General features: G+C 36.7%; 1 long non-coding RNA gene across 1 annotated transcript in view; it reads right to left on the bottom strand.

Annotated features, from left to right (window-relative positions):
* Positions 1-3,896: 3,896 nt before the first annotated feature.
* LOC110455143 overlaps positions 3,897-19,549 on the bottom strand; it is a 34,144-nt gene continuing 18,491 nt past the window's right edge. The window contains exon 3 of the long non-coding RNA XR_002463424.1: positions 3,897-4,047. This is a non-coding gene — a long non-coding RNA (uncharacterized LOC110455143). The remainder of the gene's footprint in view (positions 4,048-19,549) is intronic.

The raw sequence follows: 19,549 nt of genomic DNA, 5'->3' as shown, positions 1-19,549 counted from the left end.
TGAAGTAGACCCAGATGCAAATTCAATTAACGTTTGTTTACTTTAGAATAAACGAAATCGACATTATGCACGTATATTATGCTGAAAATTGCACTTACCTTTATATTGATCGTTTCTTAGGTAAACACTTAACATCGGGTAATTTGTCAAACCACATGTATGTACATAAATCAGGTTGAAAAAGGCGTTTTCTAAAATTATTAAATACGACCTTTTCTAGAGTATCTCTCTAGACCTCAGATACAGTGCAGCGTTATCTTGTCCAGACTGGGTTCTTTACATAAGAGCAGTTCCAATTCCGATATCGCTATAAATCTTATAAATTGGCCGTGAACGTGCAGGTTTAAACTCAGGCCCAGTTTAAATTTTCACTAATTGGGCACCTGTTCTGATAAGAAAAGGTTTTTAAAGCAGGTAGCTCTTTCATTCCAAGGTAATTAAATAAAATTACGGTTAAAAAAATCAACAGTTATAGTAACAAATGGCTATTTCATTCACGGTATCTGTCAGTTTAATAAAACATAAATACGTCCGTTATTCAGCTCGGTCTGCGTATATGTTTACAAAGTATTTGATATCGAGTATAACTGTTTCACTCGATGATAATCACAAGTTTTCAACAGTATCGAAAAATTAAATACAAATTTGAACCCTTTTGATTGACGGCAAATCTCTTCAGATTTGGTGTATACAAATGTTATCTGGAACGGGGCAACGATAAGGACATGAAACGATTCTGACGTCAGCAATACCCCTTTCCAAAAAAAAATAATCTTACCTATGCCACCAGGCGGCGCTAGCGGTAAAACATGTACACTTCCGGTGGCTATGGCTTCTATGTCAACGGAAATGCTATCGAGGATAAATTGGGATGAACACATTTTCCGATTACGATGTCCCTAAGACGAAGACGTATTGTACACGTATATATACAAGTTAAAACCAAGGAAAAGGGGATAGCACGGAGAAATCAGTAGTCTCAAATGTTGCAATGGACTCGGTAGATCAGGAATGATTTCTTCAATGTTTCATTAGCCGAATATACAGAAAAAAACTCGATTAGAGTGAGGGCGAGGGGTGGGGGTGAGGGATGGGGTTTAGGGGGAGCGGGTCCATTAGTATTACCATAACGTGAACTAAAGAGGTAAAGAGCTTTGCACCATCGTAACAGTTTGGGTCTCGTAACGGGAGAGGTAAGGAGCTTTGCACCATCGTAACAGTTCGGGTCTCATGAAGGGAGAGGTAAAGAGCTTTGCACCATCGTAACAGTTTGGGTCTCGTAACGGGAGAGGTAAGGAGCTTTGCACCATCGTAACAGTTCGGGTCTGGTGAAGGGAGAGGTAAAGAGCTTTGCACTATCGCAACAGTTCGGGTCTCATGAAGAGAGAGATAAAGAGCTGTGTCTCATCGCAACAGTTCGGGTCTCATGAACACCGAGTCCACACTCGACAGCCACTGTGAAGTGCAATCTTACTGAAATGTCACGTTGTTCTGACAAGAGGTTAACTACAGGTCCCGAAAGAAATAAACTCTGCTGAAAATTAAAAAAAATATGTATTGAAGGAAATCAACTGTTAATATCTGAAGTGCTGCAATGGGCCCAGATGATCAATTATTAGCTCGCTGTCTACCGTTCAAGATTGATAATTCCATCAACATTTCATTTCCATGAAATTTATTTAATTGATGCAATTAACAATCGGATTGGGCACAGGCATTGCCTATACACGCCCTTTCCATATAGACAGACATGCATTTCAAACATATATGGTATGTCAATTGAAGATGTAATATTTGAAGTTAAGGTTAATAGGGTAGACCGAACCAATTAGCCAATTGTCTATTAAATACAAAAATATATCATAATACAGAGATTATAAGTCTTATTGGAATATCAGAGATTTTAACATGCACAGATCTAGTGTCTGGTTGGGGCAACACTTTTGTGGTGCGCCATACGCCTTCAATATGTCTGTTAGTCTTCTATGTGGTACGTATAAACCCATTCCTCTTCCCAACAGTACACGATGGCGCTGTTGTACGTAACCAACAATAATTTATGATTTTTAAAGTTACAGGAAAGTACAAGATAGTATTCAGCTCTGCCTTTCTTGGTGTATCGGTAACCTTTTTTGTAACTTTTATATTGTTCAGTGAAATTTAAAGATGGTTTTTGAAAAAATAAACTGCAACAGATACTCTTTCTTGATAGAAAAAAATGTCGATTATGCAAATACTTCTAAAACCCTGAAGCTAATATTACACGTGAAAAGAAATTACCATTTTTGTCTTTTTGAAACAATTCACTTATCTATCTAGGCAGAAAGCGAGATAAGGGGAAGTCTCGCCCGAGCTATATCTGTATCTGTCGGCCCGAGATTAGTATCTGTATACATTTTTTGTTACGTCTGTATAAGAAGAATGTGTGACACAATGTCTAACTTATAACGAAGTAAACATCTGGCGAACATCCCCCGGACACAGAACAACATGGCTGCCCATGTCTTTTCACACCCGTTATCAGCTTAAATCTACCGTAAACGATCGCCATTGTTTAAGCAATCTCGTCACAATGAATGCGCGAGAATTGAAGTGTTTGTTGCTTTATCGCGCACGCCATCAGCACTTTACAATATGGCGGCCCTTTTCTGAACACCGGAAGGCAGACATACGATAAGCGATTTCTTTGTAAAGGAGATACATTGTTTTTTTTTTTTCAACTGATGAACCCTTTGAGGAATTTGTGAATGAATGTCGCGGAATGGCTTTCTCGAGGAAGCTCCAGGCTATCAGCAGCTTACGAAAAGTCCATGTGTTTTGTTTAGCTTTACATTTTAAAGCAAACAGATCAACATGTCACTGAAGATATATGGTATGAAAAACTATACAGATGCAGTCATGTTCGTTGTTCATTTGCTTAAGGTTTAAACTTGTGCAGGTGCAAGGAGATACTATACCTGCTGCATCCAATTGCATGTTCGTATGAGGCGACTTATGTATGGCATTCGCTTTTATATTTTTTTGCGGGGGTGTGTCTAGATCTGTTATACCTGAAGCCCATATTTATTGATTTTTTATTTGATTTCTTTTTCAACCTTTTTTTTTTTTATCTCGGCGGTGTCATCCGCCTTTATATGATCTTTCCTATTTCGAGGACGTTAAATTCATTCAAACACATTTCGTGAACATTAAACAATCGGGGATTGGCCACAAGTTCTTACAACTTAATTACTAGGACCTTATATCTTGGACCTTAAATCTTGAACAAATCGAAAGTTTTAGGTGTTATGTTCCTTCAACAGCTTTGGTCATATGACTAATCGGGAATCGTCGGTTTTTAGTTTAAATATCAATTTTATTGCAACAAATGAATAGGACAAAAGTTATTGCAACTTACTTACGTCCTTTCCGTGAAAGAAAATATATATACAAATGTGTCACGTAGTAGCCTAAAACCTTTTTTTTATATACATATATAAGATGTTAAAGATGGGTTACAGCAAAAGAGGTAAGTATAGGATTAGGGACACCAACGTATAGTTATTAAAATATGAATTCGAAGAGTTCCGTCGGTATCTCCGGAATCGATCAATTTCTCGTTAACGGAAAGTGCCGACGGTTCCCGATCGGTCATATGACAACGGTCTCCACAGATGACGGACCGCCTTTGGATTTCTGTATAGAAATAACGCACAGTTGTAGTTTAGATAGACTTTTCTATCCGTTATCTTCACATAATACATAAAGTTCTTCATCTTCAGATGTTAAAATAAAACAGCGTTTAAGAAAAAACCGTCAATACTACATCATTGTTTACCTGAGATTCTCTGGCGCCCTTTTAGAATAAAATCGCTAATGATTGTTGCGCACTGTGCAATGCGGTTTTACAGGTGAAAACCAAATGTTTTATTAAGCTGCAGACCGCGTACAAAACATAGATCATTTTAAAGGTAAACATACTCTGGACCCTTCATGTCGCCTTCAAAGACTGAACATTCCTTTCCGTTCATTCTAAGTGTCCCATTAAGTGTCGAGAATTTACCTGCCCTGCAAAAAGTATAAAGAAAATATAATTAAAAACATTTTAAACTTTTTTTTGAAGAATGAAGTATATGATATCACTCTCAAGGTATAGTGCGTTGCTTTCAAAATAAATGAAGAAAGGATTAACCTTTTTTCGTCCGCCCGTTTTGTTTGAAATTTTAAAATGTTTCAAACATTTACATTAACGTTTTTATCAAACGTGTATTTTCGAAAGACAGGTATGATAACCTTTGAACTCTTTATATCATAACAAGTGCTTGATCTACAGAGACAAACGACAATGACAAAATAGATTTTATCTTGTCTGTCGACAAACAAACTTTGTTATTTGCCTGCTGTTCACTACACACATAATACTTACTGGCATTTTGTCATCACGAAAAGCAAATGAATACAGCTGTTAAGACATATATGTCATGCCTAGAGATTTCCCCCGTTATAACTACTTGAAAATTTAATCGTTGATTTTATATGCATGGATGTAATATTTACATTTAACGACAACGTAGGCAATTTTTAGTTCCATTGCCCTCGCAGTATGGAAACATGACTATTTGTTTCCCTAAGAGGAACTATGTTTTACGAGAAAAGGGCCTGATCGAAGTATGCTTTTCATCGAAGGGAACAAATAATACTGTTTCCCCATTACAAGAGCAATATATACATTTTTGATTATACTTGATTGGCTTAAAGAGAGACAGAGAGAGGTGGAGGAGGGAGATAGAGAAAGACAGGTGAAGAGAGGGAGGGTAGGAGAGAAAAACAGAAAGAACAGAAAGTTAGAAAGACACAGCTGTAAACTTTATCAGGATTACCTTCAGCCGTGTATTATCCGGAAAATATCGAACTTCCGAGATTTAATAAAGACGCTCCGAGAAGGAGTTACGTGAGGGAGACGCCATGTATGTCGTCGGTGTATGTGTTGTGTTTAAACCATTCAGGCACGCTGTGACACGAAGCTACTTGTTTTGTATTGTTTTTCAGAGTGTTATATACCACAAAAGCTAAGCCCCGGTGGCTAGGGACAAATCCTCGAGATACAAGGTTTCCGTACCCGATTCACAAATCATCTGTGCATTCCGAAAAAAAATTCGATAACAATGCATGCATGCACTTTATTATTGACCTTCCATATCCAAAGAACGATCACAATCCCGCGCAACGCTACGTCAACAAAAACGTATTAGCCAAAACACAATTATATTTCGCTAAATTCATACCTAGAAATCATTCTTCAAATTGAGATGGAATGTCAGATAGCTGTGTTCCATAACTGTCTTCCGGTACACATATCTGAAAATATATAAAATCCGTTTCCATTTTCGTTTCTGTATTGAGAACTCCCACCAAGAGCTTTTGATAAGCCTCGGTATGACAACGGCTATAATGCCATGTTATTAAAACGTCCAGCTGAGTTCGATTTTATTCCGTCTTTCAAAAAACTCGTTGTCGTTTTAAAGATTAATGCTCTATCGAGAAAAAGCCGGGGGAAGTCTTACCGTGTAAAAAGGCCCAATGTTTTGATAAGAAATTGATATATTCGATGACTGTATTTATATAAAAAAAAAAGGTCCTGTGATAAAAAGATATTTTTTGCCAGCGACTAGTCTTTTAAAACGACCCAGTCTACAAAGACACGAAGGATGATTTGACCTCAGTGACACCGTAAAGATTTTATACCGCTGTGTAGGCTGTATCTCACGGATAGCTTTAAGTTTGATATAAACATAATAATTGTGTTTCGTTCAAATGTAATACATTTCGCGAATTATGATAAGTTATCCATTGAGAGACGCACAACTAAAAAAGAAAGTTTGCCTCCATCAATCCGGATAAAATCAATACCGGCGGACTTTCGTGCTGGTCAATACTATATAATCTTTCAGCTTGAAACCGAGCCTTCAGTATAAATACTCATTCCTGTGACCTCAAAAGACACACGCTGGCCCATTTAGGAATTGTTAATCAGTATATAAAGAATTGTTATCAAGGGGGCTCGAGATGAAGCTTGTTTCTTTACTAAGACTCTCAAATAAAGCTCGAATCACATAGGCTCAAAATAAGGCTAGAATCATCGAATCACCTTAGCTCAAAATAAAGCTCGCAATAAAAAAATTGGAACTACAGGGGTTCGTATAGAGTTCAAATCATAGGGTTCGAAATAAAGTTAAAACAAGAGGGGCTTGAAATGAAAAAACTTGAATAACAGGGGCTCGGATAAAGCTCGAATCACAGCGACTCGAAAAAAGCATGAATCAGAGGCGCTCAAAAAGAAAGCTCAAAACCTACGGCTCAAATCACAGGGACTTTAAAAACATAACTTGTATTTCATGGGTTGTGAATGATAATCACAATGTTTCTCAAACAGATAATAAATCAGGAAGCTGAGTAGCTCAGGATTAGTTGTAACAACGTTACCGGGATATAAACTGTTTGACCTTTGATCTCGACGGTGATTGACCCAGGAACATCATCTGTTGTGGGAATTAATTATATGTTAATATCCCTATCATATCACAGGTACAGCCGGGATTCACTTAATAGGCGAGACTCTTCTGACAGACGAGATTCAATTTAACGGACGAAAGTCATCATTTACGATCGTCGGTGTAACATTAAACACCTCGTTCGAATACGATCAGCTGTGAAAACCTCACCTTCATGTTATCGGATACTCGGAGGGATCAAATTGGTAAACAGTATCAAATTCGTGCAATTTCGTCGACAATGTAAAACATTTAAATAAATGAATTAAACGCTTTTATTTGATGACAAATCGCTGTCTTCGTCTTTCTCATCTCGGCTGTAATGTCCTTTCCATACGGAGCCTAATAATTCGGACGCTATCACCGACAGAAGCGTTTTATCATCAGTTATGGAAACAGTAGCTTGAATTAATCGGCGAGATGAAAGGCGACCCCAGCGACCGTTACCTGTCCGTGAGTCTTTGTCGGGGTGATGGTCAGACACACTGGTACAAAGGAAGCAACGGTAAAACGTTCAACATATGGCGAGCCTACTGGACAATTGCTTCATCTAAATTTAAATGTATCAATTCAGAAATAACTAATCATCGAGGAAACCTGCTTTTGATGTGACGTCGTTTGAATAATGCAGGTTTTTACCGTTGTCACTTAACTTGTAACACCAGGGGCGCGAGGCGTTAAGTACTGGTCATTGTTGAAGCCTAGAACTGACCACGGCGTTGTACGGTCACGTGTGACGAGATACCCCGATGAGAATGGCTGGAATACTATAGATGACCATCTGTTCCCCGTAGTTACCCTATACCATCATTACGGTCATCAGCACGAGCTTTGGTGTCCACTTAGGACGGGATTTATGGCTCGGGTCAACATATATTAGTATTGAAATGATCTCCCTTGATAAACAGTGTAACTCCTGTGGGAAATGGATAAACGTGCATCTGTTACATGCCGTACCAGTTGAATGTTGCATTTTACCGTACTCTTGTACCCAAAGTAAATACTAAGTTGCACTTCCTCGCACCATCAAAGGGAAGCAACAGCGCCCATTTCCGTTCTCTAGACTATGAACATCCTCGGTGCCAGCGAGAATCGCACTTACGCTTCTTAGGTGTAAGTGGAGTTTTCCCCTGGGACAAAGGTTGGACTTTCAGTAAAACAGTCCACGTTCCTGTACTCTATAACATGAAGTAACTAGCAGTGCATATTCCTGTACTATAGAATATAAAGTAAATAAAAGCGCATCTCCCCGCGCACTTAATATTAAGGTAAATTTGATACTTCAGTTCGCCGTACCTTAGAACCGGGGTAGATAGCGCTATTACTATTCCTCGCAGCATTGAACCTAAGGTTAGTAATAATACACCATTTCTTTACCCAAGAACTGGAAGTATATAATAGTAAGTGTACAATGTATGTAGTACAAACTCATGCATTGCTGAAATTTCTTACGCATTAATGCGGTCAAGACGTAGGACAACTGCAGTAGCCTGCGAGAGGAAACATAGCCGGGGTTATACTAACAGCTTTACATATCATGAGATAGATATTGGCCATTATCACTGATTGTATTGACTTCAATATTTATAGTTCAAAACGCAAAAATCAGAAATCCACTGTACGAAATTTTATGGGTTTTTTGTGTGCGTATGTTTGTGTTTTTTTTAAATAAATGTTTAGATGTTAGTGATATTCAAAGGAAATCCAGATACTACACCATATTCTGCAATGTTTTCACGGTAAAACAAGAGCGTTCTTTTTTATATGATGAGACGTGGTCAGTGTTGACTCCGGACGCCCTCATCGGGTATTTAGGGTCAGGTGACATATGTTATCTTTAACCTACCGAACTGTCCCTGTGAAGAATTCTATTTTTATCTCCTTCTCCTCATCCGTCAAAGTCACGTTACACAGAATCCCTAAATACCGAGACAACTGAGCGTCGTCATGACAACACGACGCTTCCTGTATCAGACGGTTCCTCATCTCCGTTTGATCGTATATCAAGATGACTGACATCATGTGACTCTTGACTTTGTTGCTACAGCAACGCTCATAGTGGTTTAACCTGTGGATTCAGCTACTCTTCTACTCGTCTCTCAAAACAGGGTGACCCGGCAGTCGGGCCTGCGAGCCCCGGACGACTCCGTGTGACCCCAGAAATGTGACCTCAAATGACCCTACTTGATCCAGGATTACCAAGTCAATTCCATCATACCTCTGATATCTCGTCCTACTCACGAACAGGAAAATGTCAAACAGTAGTATTACAATAGTTTTACAATATACAATGATGAACGTAATCACCTTTAAACAAACTCTGACCACGGATCCGTTATTTGACCTCGCTATCATAGATGTTCCACTAATATGTAAAGGTTAGAAAAGTAAAGTTGGCACCCAATGAAAAATAGCAAACAAAACACAACTGTAAACAATTAGTTACGATAGATTCAATTACCAAAAACAAGACGAAAGTTTCTGTTATCATTGATCGGAAACATGTACTCCTGCAAGATATTACAAATACACGTCTTTATTACAATCCGTACACACCGTATCTTTATATTGAACTCTTTCTGGTTCGTCCGCCTGTCAGTCAAACACTAATTCCCTGAAATAACTTCCCTAAATATTTACAGAAGTCAGTCAAATTTAAGACGCATGCTTGCAAAATGACACTTCTCAATGTAAATTTAGAAAAATAATTAGCAGAATCCATGCATATTTAATTAGGTTTTAGCTAAAGGATACTTCCCCGGTTCTTAGTGGCGTAAGAAGTTTCGACGATGACTTCTATAGGGTAAAAGCACTGTGTATGGATATGCGGGAACAATTGCAAGTCCCGCGCTAAGATCGGAACAGGGTCCGTTCATATTGTATTAGTATACAGTCACATCATTACTTCTAATCAATTGTCTCTTTACGTTAAAATGCATCTTTTAAGAGTTATGCATAGATTTTCAACAGGGGTTATAGTTCGATTGGTACGAAAGCCAAGACAAAGTTGAATGATCACAAGAATATGTGCATTTGTAATGAGGGTCCTAGATACTCTATCAAATCTGATTGGTTGTAAATTTCCAGAAAACATTTTTTCTATTTATATGGCTATATACTTCTATTTCCACAGCAGTTTCTCTATACGCACTACACGAACAAATAGCGTTCATTGAGCTATGACCGCATTTTAATCAGCGTTATTTTGAACCTTCTTCTCTCTCCTCGAATACCATGAGACAACGGTTAGAAGCAAACATTGTTGTGACGTTAGGCTGTTCCAGGAGTTTAGTTTCGTTTGCCCTGACGAGACAAACACTTCAATATCGAAAAGATAAGGAATATCTGTAATTTAAGTCAATAATATATACTGCTGGTATGTAATTGAAAACATGCCATTCAGTCCGCACATATAATTCAAAGACTGTTGAAACTTGTATTATTTGATGAGGTTCAAAGCGGTCTCTCAAAAGAAGTTGATAACATTTTTTTTCATAATTGTTTTGATTTACATTATAAAAATACATTGTATTACAGTACGACATAATACCCCCCCCCCCCCCCCCCCCTTCTTTTTCAGGATAGCACTTTTCAAGTTATATATTGTACAACCTGATTCCTTATTGTTATCTGTCTTTTGTTAAATAAAGTTATAAAGAATAACCAAGATTATTGCTAATCTTTTTCCCCTCTGTTATGCTGTGCATAAACCGCCTTTACAGATACACAAAGTGTCTACAGTTTTGTTCTGTATAGATCTATACAATAAAAAAAACTTGAACTTCCTTTTATGTATAAGAGCATACCGCAAGGAGAAACACTTGTTCCGTGGTTTTTTTTATCCTTATCCGTGTGTTTATCACAGGAGCAAGCGATTTTCGTCACCATTGAGAAAGTGTTAGAGGAACCCTATTTACGTCCCACAGTGATTAGGTGTAGCTAATCCCTAAAAAGGATAAATCAGCAAATGTCGGAAGATCTGAAATGTATTTTAATCTAGATTAAAACGGTCATTAATCATAAAACGAACAGCTGACCATTGTACTTACTGAATGGTCACACGCTCTAACACTGACCATAAACAGATGACCACATGTTTTAAACTGACCGGCCAGTGATTGTCCGAAATGGGCACGTATGGTACGGTGACAGTGTTTATATATACATAAACAAAGTTGAAGACATATTACACGCGCAATGAGTTATTCAATGACAAGTCTACAAATACAGTTTGAATGTTTCTAACTTGTGACATAGTGAATAAAACTGTATCTTCTGATCTCAGCAACATACGAAGACATCTTTACAAGCGTTAAAACAAGCTTTCGGCGAACTTCAAGAGTTGTACAATGTACGTTAATACTAAACCTATTTTTAAATTCTGAGGTCACAATGTACAGGCAAACAAATGTAAACCTAGCATGCCGGTCATTGTATGGAAACAGGGATCAAAATATTAAACTGATAATAAAGAAAAGAAAAGACTATGTACCTATATAAAGAGGGATGTCTCTCTACACTATACCAATGGGTATGTGAGTGTGTATTTGTGTTTGTGGGTGTATTTGTGGGGGTGTATATGGGTGTGAGTGATTGTATATCCTTGTATTATGTTTATTTTGAACTGATGAGCCGTAAGGTTCAAGGTAATAAAGAACTGAACTGAACTGTATCATTATATACGTAGGTATACAATGAACATGGCCATCTAACCGACTGACTCATTCAGTGAATGAATCAGAACTATGGTAAATCTGACAATGGAATGGTGCCAATATATATCGCTGGCCTAATGCACTAATTTCACAAATTCCCATGGTGATACAACTATGAGAAATGGAATTAAAATTGTTCGGTTTATTACAATGTAAATACATTATGTATACAATATGTCAGAAATATGTCGATATACATTATCAAAGCAGGAATCGTCAACTGCAATGTATTGGATATGCATGTTACGATAAAGAAATGCACAGTTGGTAATGCCGAAGGTTAAAGTACCATTAAGGACACCTGTCTCGCTTTAGTTTTTCCTATCTATACCACAGCCTTCATTTAACTTCCGATCGGATATATTTCCGTTGACCAGGTAGCTCAAATTGATTAAAGCGATAGATTAATGATCTGAAAACCGGTGTTTGAATCCCGGTCCATCCTCGATGAGCGAAAGTGAGCGTAACCCCTGGATATCGAGGATGATCCCGGTCATGTAGAGATTCATGCTTTTAAACGGTCATCCTAATTAAGGTTGATAATCAAACATTTTTCAAATTCGCCGAGACTGAAATGCACCAGGTTAAAAACAAGACAGGATAATATGTATTTTACTCGTTCTTTCCACATTTTTAATTGACGTTTTGCTATGAAAGACCTTTTCTCATTCCCTGAACCGTAAACGGAAGCGGAAGTAGCAAATCTGAAGCGTCAGCAAAAAAGGATAATGTATTTTCAGCGATGTCATCCGAAAGTGATATTTAAAGTGATTCTTGGGTTTCATATGATAATTTATAGTTGTATTTACTCAACGTGCCACGTCAGACCTAAATTCTGCTCTATAATATACATAACATTTTCATCAATTGTGGGGCCGCGGTGGCCAAGTGGTTTAGCCCTCCACCACTGGGTCGCGGGTTCTAAGGCCTGCGTGGGGCAGTCACCAGGTGCTGGCCGACGGTCGGTGGTTTTTCTCCGGGAACTCTGGCTTTCCTCCACAACCAAAACCTGACACGTCCTTAAATGACGTCCTTAAATAGGATGTAAAACAGAAACAAACAAACAAACAAACAAAACCATCAATGTTTTTTGAGTAAGCGCCAGTTTTATTAAGGCTTTTCAAATGTGTTTTGAGTTCAATGTGTATTTTAAATAGAAACAATCCCATTATCAGTTGTCTTTTCAATTAAATACTAAAGACCAGATTTCAACTGATAAAAATCAAGGAAAACAGAAATTTTCATGTATTTCAATTATAGAAAATTCCCTCACGGTGTATTTATTTTTTTAACTTTGTAGAGTACTTAGAATTTCGTGTAAATATATACATATAACCTTGCAGTAGTTACATTATGTTTATTTTTCGGCAAAAATACTTCCCTATATGAGAATGAAATTCACGCTTTATTTCTCAAGCCTATTTTAGAAGGTATATAATTAGGATACTTAGGGAAGAGTGCTATTGACTTCTACAGTTATTTTCTCATTCAATTGTCAAGAATAATATATTTAAACGGCAAAAAACTGCTATTCAATTAGTCAAAAAGTTTTAAAAAAACGTGTACCCAATTCTTGTACAGTCGTTTCTCTTAATTTTTGTATCTCATTCTATATCCTAAACATGATAAACAAAGTCTAACACAGTCTGGTGCTCAAACAAAGGCAAAGCAATCGTTTAGATTTTACGATATGCAGTATAAGCACGCGCCAGTCATAGACGGAAGACAGTAAAACTATCTAAATATTGACACAGAGACGGTCAGTCGTGATTTCGGACTCGGCCAGTCCAGTGTCCAGAATTGTCCGGAGAACAGCAACTAATCCAAGACATGAATGTCTCCAATGACGACTATTAACCAAGTACAAGGCATGTAGCGCGTTTATCTGTTGACATAACACGCCATTGTTGTACTCACTAAGTTCCGGTCAGAACACTTGACCACGGTTCTGCACTGGATTGCTATATGGACACAACACCAGGCGCTAAACTCTTGACCAGTGAGTCAATATTAGACCTATCACCCACGGCCTCCTCCCGTATTTATTTAGTTACGCCGTTGTTTGCCTTGCCGATCTACACCATTGTTTGTGAAGAACAGGCCGGATACTAGACCCAGAGGAGATAACTCGCACTGTTTACAATTGTAAGCCGGGGCAAAGGATATTTGGTAAACATTTGGTTGATGACACGTTGATTCCGTCTTTATTAGTGTTGAATTGGCATTATAGACTATTATACAGGTACTTGTGTCAGCCTGTTGACATACGGTAGGCTTAAATGTGTTTGCTGTTTATTTACGTAAGAAACATTTAGACCTCCAACGAGGAAAAGGAGGACACGTATCAGGATGCACTAGTGTTAGTTGTACGTGAAAAAATAATTCACAGTAAAATATCTTGTTTTGATTTATGAAAATATGTTCACACGTTCCTGCCTAAATATTAAACAGAACTATATGATGCTCGTGTAAAAAAACACGTTTAACAAAATATACTGCATAAGAACATCACCTGTATAACGGTCATGCAATCAATCGTAATACAAATTAAGGTGAGATGGGCAAGTTAGTTACTACATGTATCATTATCATTTTCACTATAAGTTATGGGAAATGCTTAAAATGTTACAGAACTCGAATTAAAATTCATTTTGTGTTCGGGACGAAAAGACGAAATAATGAGAATAAAAACTAAAAAATATAAAACAACGAAAAGACCAGATTTCTTACTCGAAGAGATGGAAATTATAAGTAGTTAATCTAGTCAGAAGACTTTTCTTTCTGCCAGTAAAGCATGTGAAGTTTCTCTGGACGAAATGACGAAACAGTGACAATTTAAAGCTACTTAATCTCATACGAAACGGCAAATATTAGACACCGCTATTTACGGCCTTACTACAATTATCATCCGGTCGCTCTTACTAGTTTTGACCTGGCCCCGGGATCATGAAACAGACTTAAGTCTAAGACAAAATTTGAACTTAAGTTTGGAAGTTTTGACTTAGCTAAGATCGCAATCTGAAGTTGTTTTCCAATTCTGGTTAATAAAATATATTTAAATTCAATGCTGGATGATACCGTCGCAAAAGAAATGTAGTGTGGCCAACCGCATGACTACTCGTAAGCTCCCCGAAGTGTTCACAAAATTCGCATTGTAAATTTCCCATTACAATACTTTTATCACATGTTTATCACATTATTGTGTCGTTGATTTAGCTTGTATACAGTCTCGAGTAAGTTTGTGCACGCATTACACTTTGAGAACTGTACTGTCTCTCTGGTCAATAGTCTACATGGCGAAAAAAAGTCTAGAAATGTCTTTTGGCATGTTACCAAAACGCCCCGAACCCCCCTCCCCCCACCACCACAAGAGATTTACATTTCTTAGCTTTAAAAGCTTTATCATAATCAATGTACTAATCACAATGGCGGTACTACGACGTATTTTATCTTTGTCATACAAGAATTAATTTTGTCTCAAGCTTTAATATTATTACTGTACTTGTTAACGAGGAAATTACGTCATTAGCTTCAATAATTAAGCTGTAAACACAGGTGTGACATTTGTGATCGGGTATGATATAGCTCGTTAAGAAAGGTATGCATACCTAATCCATGTCGCTAACCGTGTCTAAAGATTGCCGCTAACACTTGTCTCAATAGGACATGATTGGTATTGTGAAAGTTCACTTTATACACAACAAACATAGCTATTATGATTGTCTTAGTACTTGATTGTGTTCCAATTCCCGCCACTTGTTTGCTGTATACAGACAATAACATAATGTTAAGTTGATGTTTTTTCGCTCTATATTCATCCAAAGACAATTACAGGTATTTGGCCTTTTAGGGAGATGGCATTTAAAATTAGTTGCAGAAAAAGTGTCGGAACATTAAAATAGCATGTCCTACAGCGCATATGATAGTCTCTCTTTATGCTTTGTAATCAGTGGACAAGAGATTGAAACCCCGAAGCATGGATGATTTGGTGCAAAGGGGTCCAAAACAAGTAAATGACTGTCTTATATAGTTATTTCCTATATAACATCGACAGGAAAGTCGGACTGAGAAAATACCTAGGAATTGGAACTCTTCTTCGTTGGAGAATCATTATTTACAACAGAGCGCTTGGCCACTCTCTTCCTTAAACAATGCACGCAGTGTTATCGACGGGATTTGGAGGAATTATTTTATGCAGAGCTAGGGACTGTTTTAGGTCATTATAGTCTTTTAATTTTTGTAATCATTGTCCGGGACAACAAGAGTTAAAAACAAATCTTAATTATTGTAGAATAAAGTTTATATTTTAAGAAACTTTACTAATAGAATCCATCCCTGATGTGAGGTATGTATAAGGTTATTCAAACCCAAGGGATGAAATATTGAGCAGGAGACCCGAGGTTTTGCCGAGGTTTTTTTGCCCAATATTTTATCCCGAGGGTTTGAATTATCTTATCCTTACCTCACATCAGGGATGGATTTTAATTCTTGCTACTTACCTAAAACACGTAAAAACAGCTGCTCTTCTTGTAAAGTTGTAAACAGTCCGCACATTTCTAATTTGCATATGCAGCACGGATGACAATTGTTAATGACGTCAATGACCCTAGTTCTAGAAGACCAGTTTTTTTTATAGTTATACACCATTCCTTTGTGAAGAATTATAATATAAAAATGAGTTTGTATTATTACTATAAAATATCAATGAAAGAATTTCCAAACATGGGGAAAACAAATTAACCAAAATAAGACGAGATACTTATATAGATTTATTCCTGTATTACGTTACTCACTCCGTACTAGTATGTATCTAACTTAACTTCATTGTCATTATACGGGTCATATATTTATTTGCTGAATTAATGTGCTAATCAGCAGATAATTTAATTTTAAGGACGCTGCATATACATATATAAATATAGCTAAATAGGGAAAAAAGATGTTCCATCTTGTACAACCATTTTCACTGGGTCAGCGTATGTGGGGGTTCTACGGTACATAACGAAAAACTCAATGTGTACCTTGAATAATTCCAAGATTTATTTGTAAAGATGGTATACCCCAAAGATAAAAAAACCGGATGAAAAACATCAGACAATACCCCCAATTGAGATATAGAGCTGGGGTGATAAATCGTGTTGCGAACGCAGCAATTTTAGCACAATTTCTCACCCGGGTGCGAAATCGTGTCGGGCTGAGAAATCGTGCCGTTACACCCCACCCAAGGGAGAACAAACGAAGAACATAATTTTAATTGATCATTTCTTATGATTTGATTAAAGAGACATACGGCATCTTCAAATGCCGAGTAAATTAATATTATTATTTCCATTTACCAAAAACTTGCATTGATGTAGGATTTGCAAAAAGAAATGTATACTGTTGGTGTTGTTGTAGGGAGTATAGGGGGTTGGAGGGGGAATGTAGGGGGTATAGGGGTGGGAGGGTGAATGTAGGGGGTAGGGGATGGGGTGCGGATGGCTTGAACAATAACATTACAATAAAATTGATATTTTGATGTTTTCCAAATCCCCATTCATACATGTACATCCTTAAAATCCAAAGGTCGCGCTCTCATACATATTTATATGACACCGTCTTCGTTGGTATTCTGGTTGTTTATCGTGACAAGACAACACAAGACAAGACAAGATTTTATTCTTTTAAACCACAATATACATGTGATATTAAGAAAATATACAATGGGTCTATTTAAGATAGAGTACGTGCTGTTTTACCCAGGAGAACGGACTCTCTCTATTACTATATTAATATATTTGCATATTTTAACTAGTAAAACTTTGTTATTTGTTGAAAAAAGTTGCTGGAATTTTAAACAGTTTGGTTGCCTGCTATAGTAATTTGGAATATACAATTTTCTTTCATTTGACAAAAATTGGACAATTAAACATATAATGAAATTCATCTCCAACTTCAGTATTACATAAATGGCATATTCTATTTCTTCTCTCTATATTTAACCATCTTCCTCTTTCTATTGGAAGTCTGGCATTGCCAGTTCTAAATTTACATAACAAAATGGCAATGCTCTTTTAACGTACATGTAGACGGATATTTAGATAATTTTAGTTCATCTTTAAATAATTTATAATTTATTCCTTTGCTAGATTCATTTTTGTCAGAATCCCAAATTTGCAAAAAATGGTAAAATAAAATTCGTTCAATAGTTTTTTTTAACCACAATATATTTGGAAATGTTTGTGATATCCATATATTGGATAATCCACACTCATCAAGTATACTTTTCACATATCTCATCCAGGGGATGTAATAACCAGTTTCCGCATTTTCTTCTGCAATTTTGTGAAATAGTAATTTATACAAAATACTGGATATTTTATTATAATCTGCTTCTACAAGGTTTGCCCAGAAAGTGATCATTCTCACTTTTATATTTATTGATAGGGGATATCTCCCCAATTCGCCATACACCATAACATTTGGGGTAGACTTATTAACATGAAGTATGAATTGACAAAATTTCAGATGTAAACGCTCGATCATATTTAAATTACTGAAACCCCATATTTCGCAACAATACAATAAAAATGTTTTTATAATTTTGTCAAATAAGTCTAATTGACAATCTATTGACAAGTTGTGAAGTCTACACTTCCTCAATACTGCAAACATAGCTTTTGTTGCTTGAGACACCAGGTATTTTGTGAAGAAACACCGTGTTTGCCTCTTCGTCAGTTGTCGGTGCGTTTGAAGGCGGATTATTGTCCATCTTCCCCGCCGTACATTCACACATATATAACGAAGGTAATCCACCATATCCGAAATATCACCTGAATTATTGAGCTCATCAGCAGACCATTCAGTTTTAAGGACACATCCTGGATATATATGTATACACAATAGGGACATTGACGGAGATTTTCACACCTACCGATTATAGGTCTAATCAGTGTCTGTATTGGTGTTTACCTGTTCAATCTTGATAGGTCCTGATTGAGGTATTTCTTAGTCTATATTTTTAGAATACCTGCTCATAAAAAAACAATCTTGCATAATATCAGCTATAGATGAAATGATTGTAGACTAATCTAACAGTTTGTTAAGTACATATGTACGTATTTAAATGTTACGCAAAATCTATGCGGTTTAATAAAGCACGCGCTAAATATACCCTTTTGATCATTCTCACATTTGCTTACTTTACGTAAGATGACGTCACACTTGAAACATGAATTATAGACATTGTTCGTCTGTGATCAAAATGTTAGCACATACTAAATAGGGTACTTCATTCTCAGATATACATGTATTTCATTTCAATTTGATAAAATTGCATCATTTTATCAACAGAAATAGCACAAATCAATACAAAGTTTTATAATTTAACTCACATAACTTGTAATGGAGTATTCCACCTAGTGGTACGTGAATTATATTGTAGTCTGACCAGGAGTGTAAGTAAAAGTCAAACTCAGTACTTATAAGGCACCAAACATCGTCTCTGAGTTTCTCAGTGTTTGTACAACGAAGGACAATGTGTGTGGTAATGTCAGTGTGTAAAATACCACAAAAATGACACAGCTCACTTACATTGGTAGATCGTATGTTGACGCACAACCTAACTACATTATTTATCCTATTCAAGTGCTCAGGGAACTGAAAAGCTAATTTCCACAAAGTATGTGGACACATTGATTCATCAATAAGCAAAAATCGTGTAAAGTGAGAATCTCGAATCATTCTTCCATACATCATCAGTGCTTCCCGGTTGTACACTGCTTTATACACAAGGGATTTCTTACTAGGAAAAACAGAGTAAAGAGCACCAAGTGAATGATAGAAAACAAACTCGGCTACGTTACCGATAACATTCGAAAAGAGCAAGAAAAAACCAGAATAATTAATGGAATTACAGTTTGTTTTCTTAAGAAATGAATTTGAATTTAGCTTAAAATACAGTACTTATATGACTTTCAGTAAGAAGTGGGTTGTTTGTAGTCAACGTAAAACTATGAAATGCTGTTGTTTTTTGTAAACATTTTTGCTCTTTACAGAGAAAATACAGCTGAGTCCATTTCATTTTAATGTGGAACCAAAATTGGCTAGCAAATCAGGAAAAAACACATATCCGGAAAAAATCACACGTAAACATCCATGCCTTTATAATATTCGACTGTATAATAATGTTCCTATTGTAAGTGAAATGGTTATTGTTCAGGTACATTCGTCATATGATGTGGAATAATAGTATCCTAAAACATCATTTAAAAGAAATGTTTTTCAAATGGAACTTTGGGCAGAGATAACATGTTTGAGGTGTGA

The sequence above is a fragment of the Mizuhopecten yessoensis genome, unplaced genomic scaffold (assembly GCF_002113885.1).
Source record: "Mizuhopecten yessoensis strain PY_sf001 unplaced genomic scaffold, ASM211388v2 scaffold8149, whole genome shotgun sequence".
Taxonomy (NCBI): Eukaryota; Metazoa; Mollusca; class Bivalvia; order Pectinida; family Pectinidae; genus Mizuhopecten; species Mizuhopecten yessoensis.
Note: the sequence above shows the minus strand (reverse complement) of the source record. Positions and strands in the feature narration are given on the sequence as shown.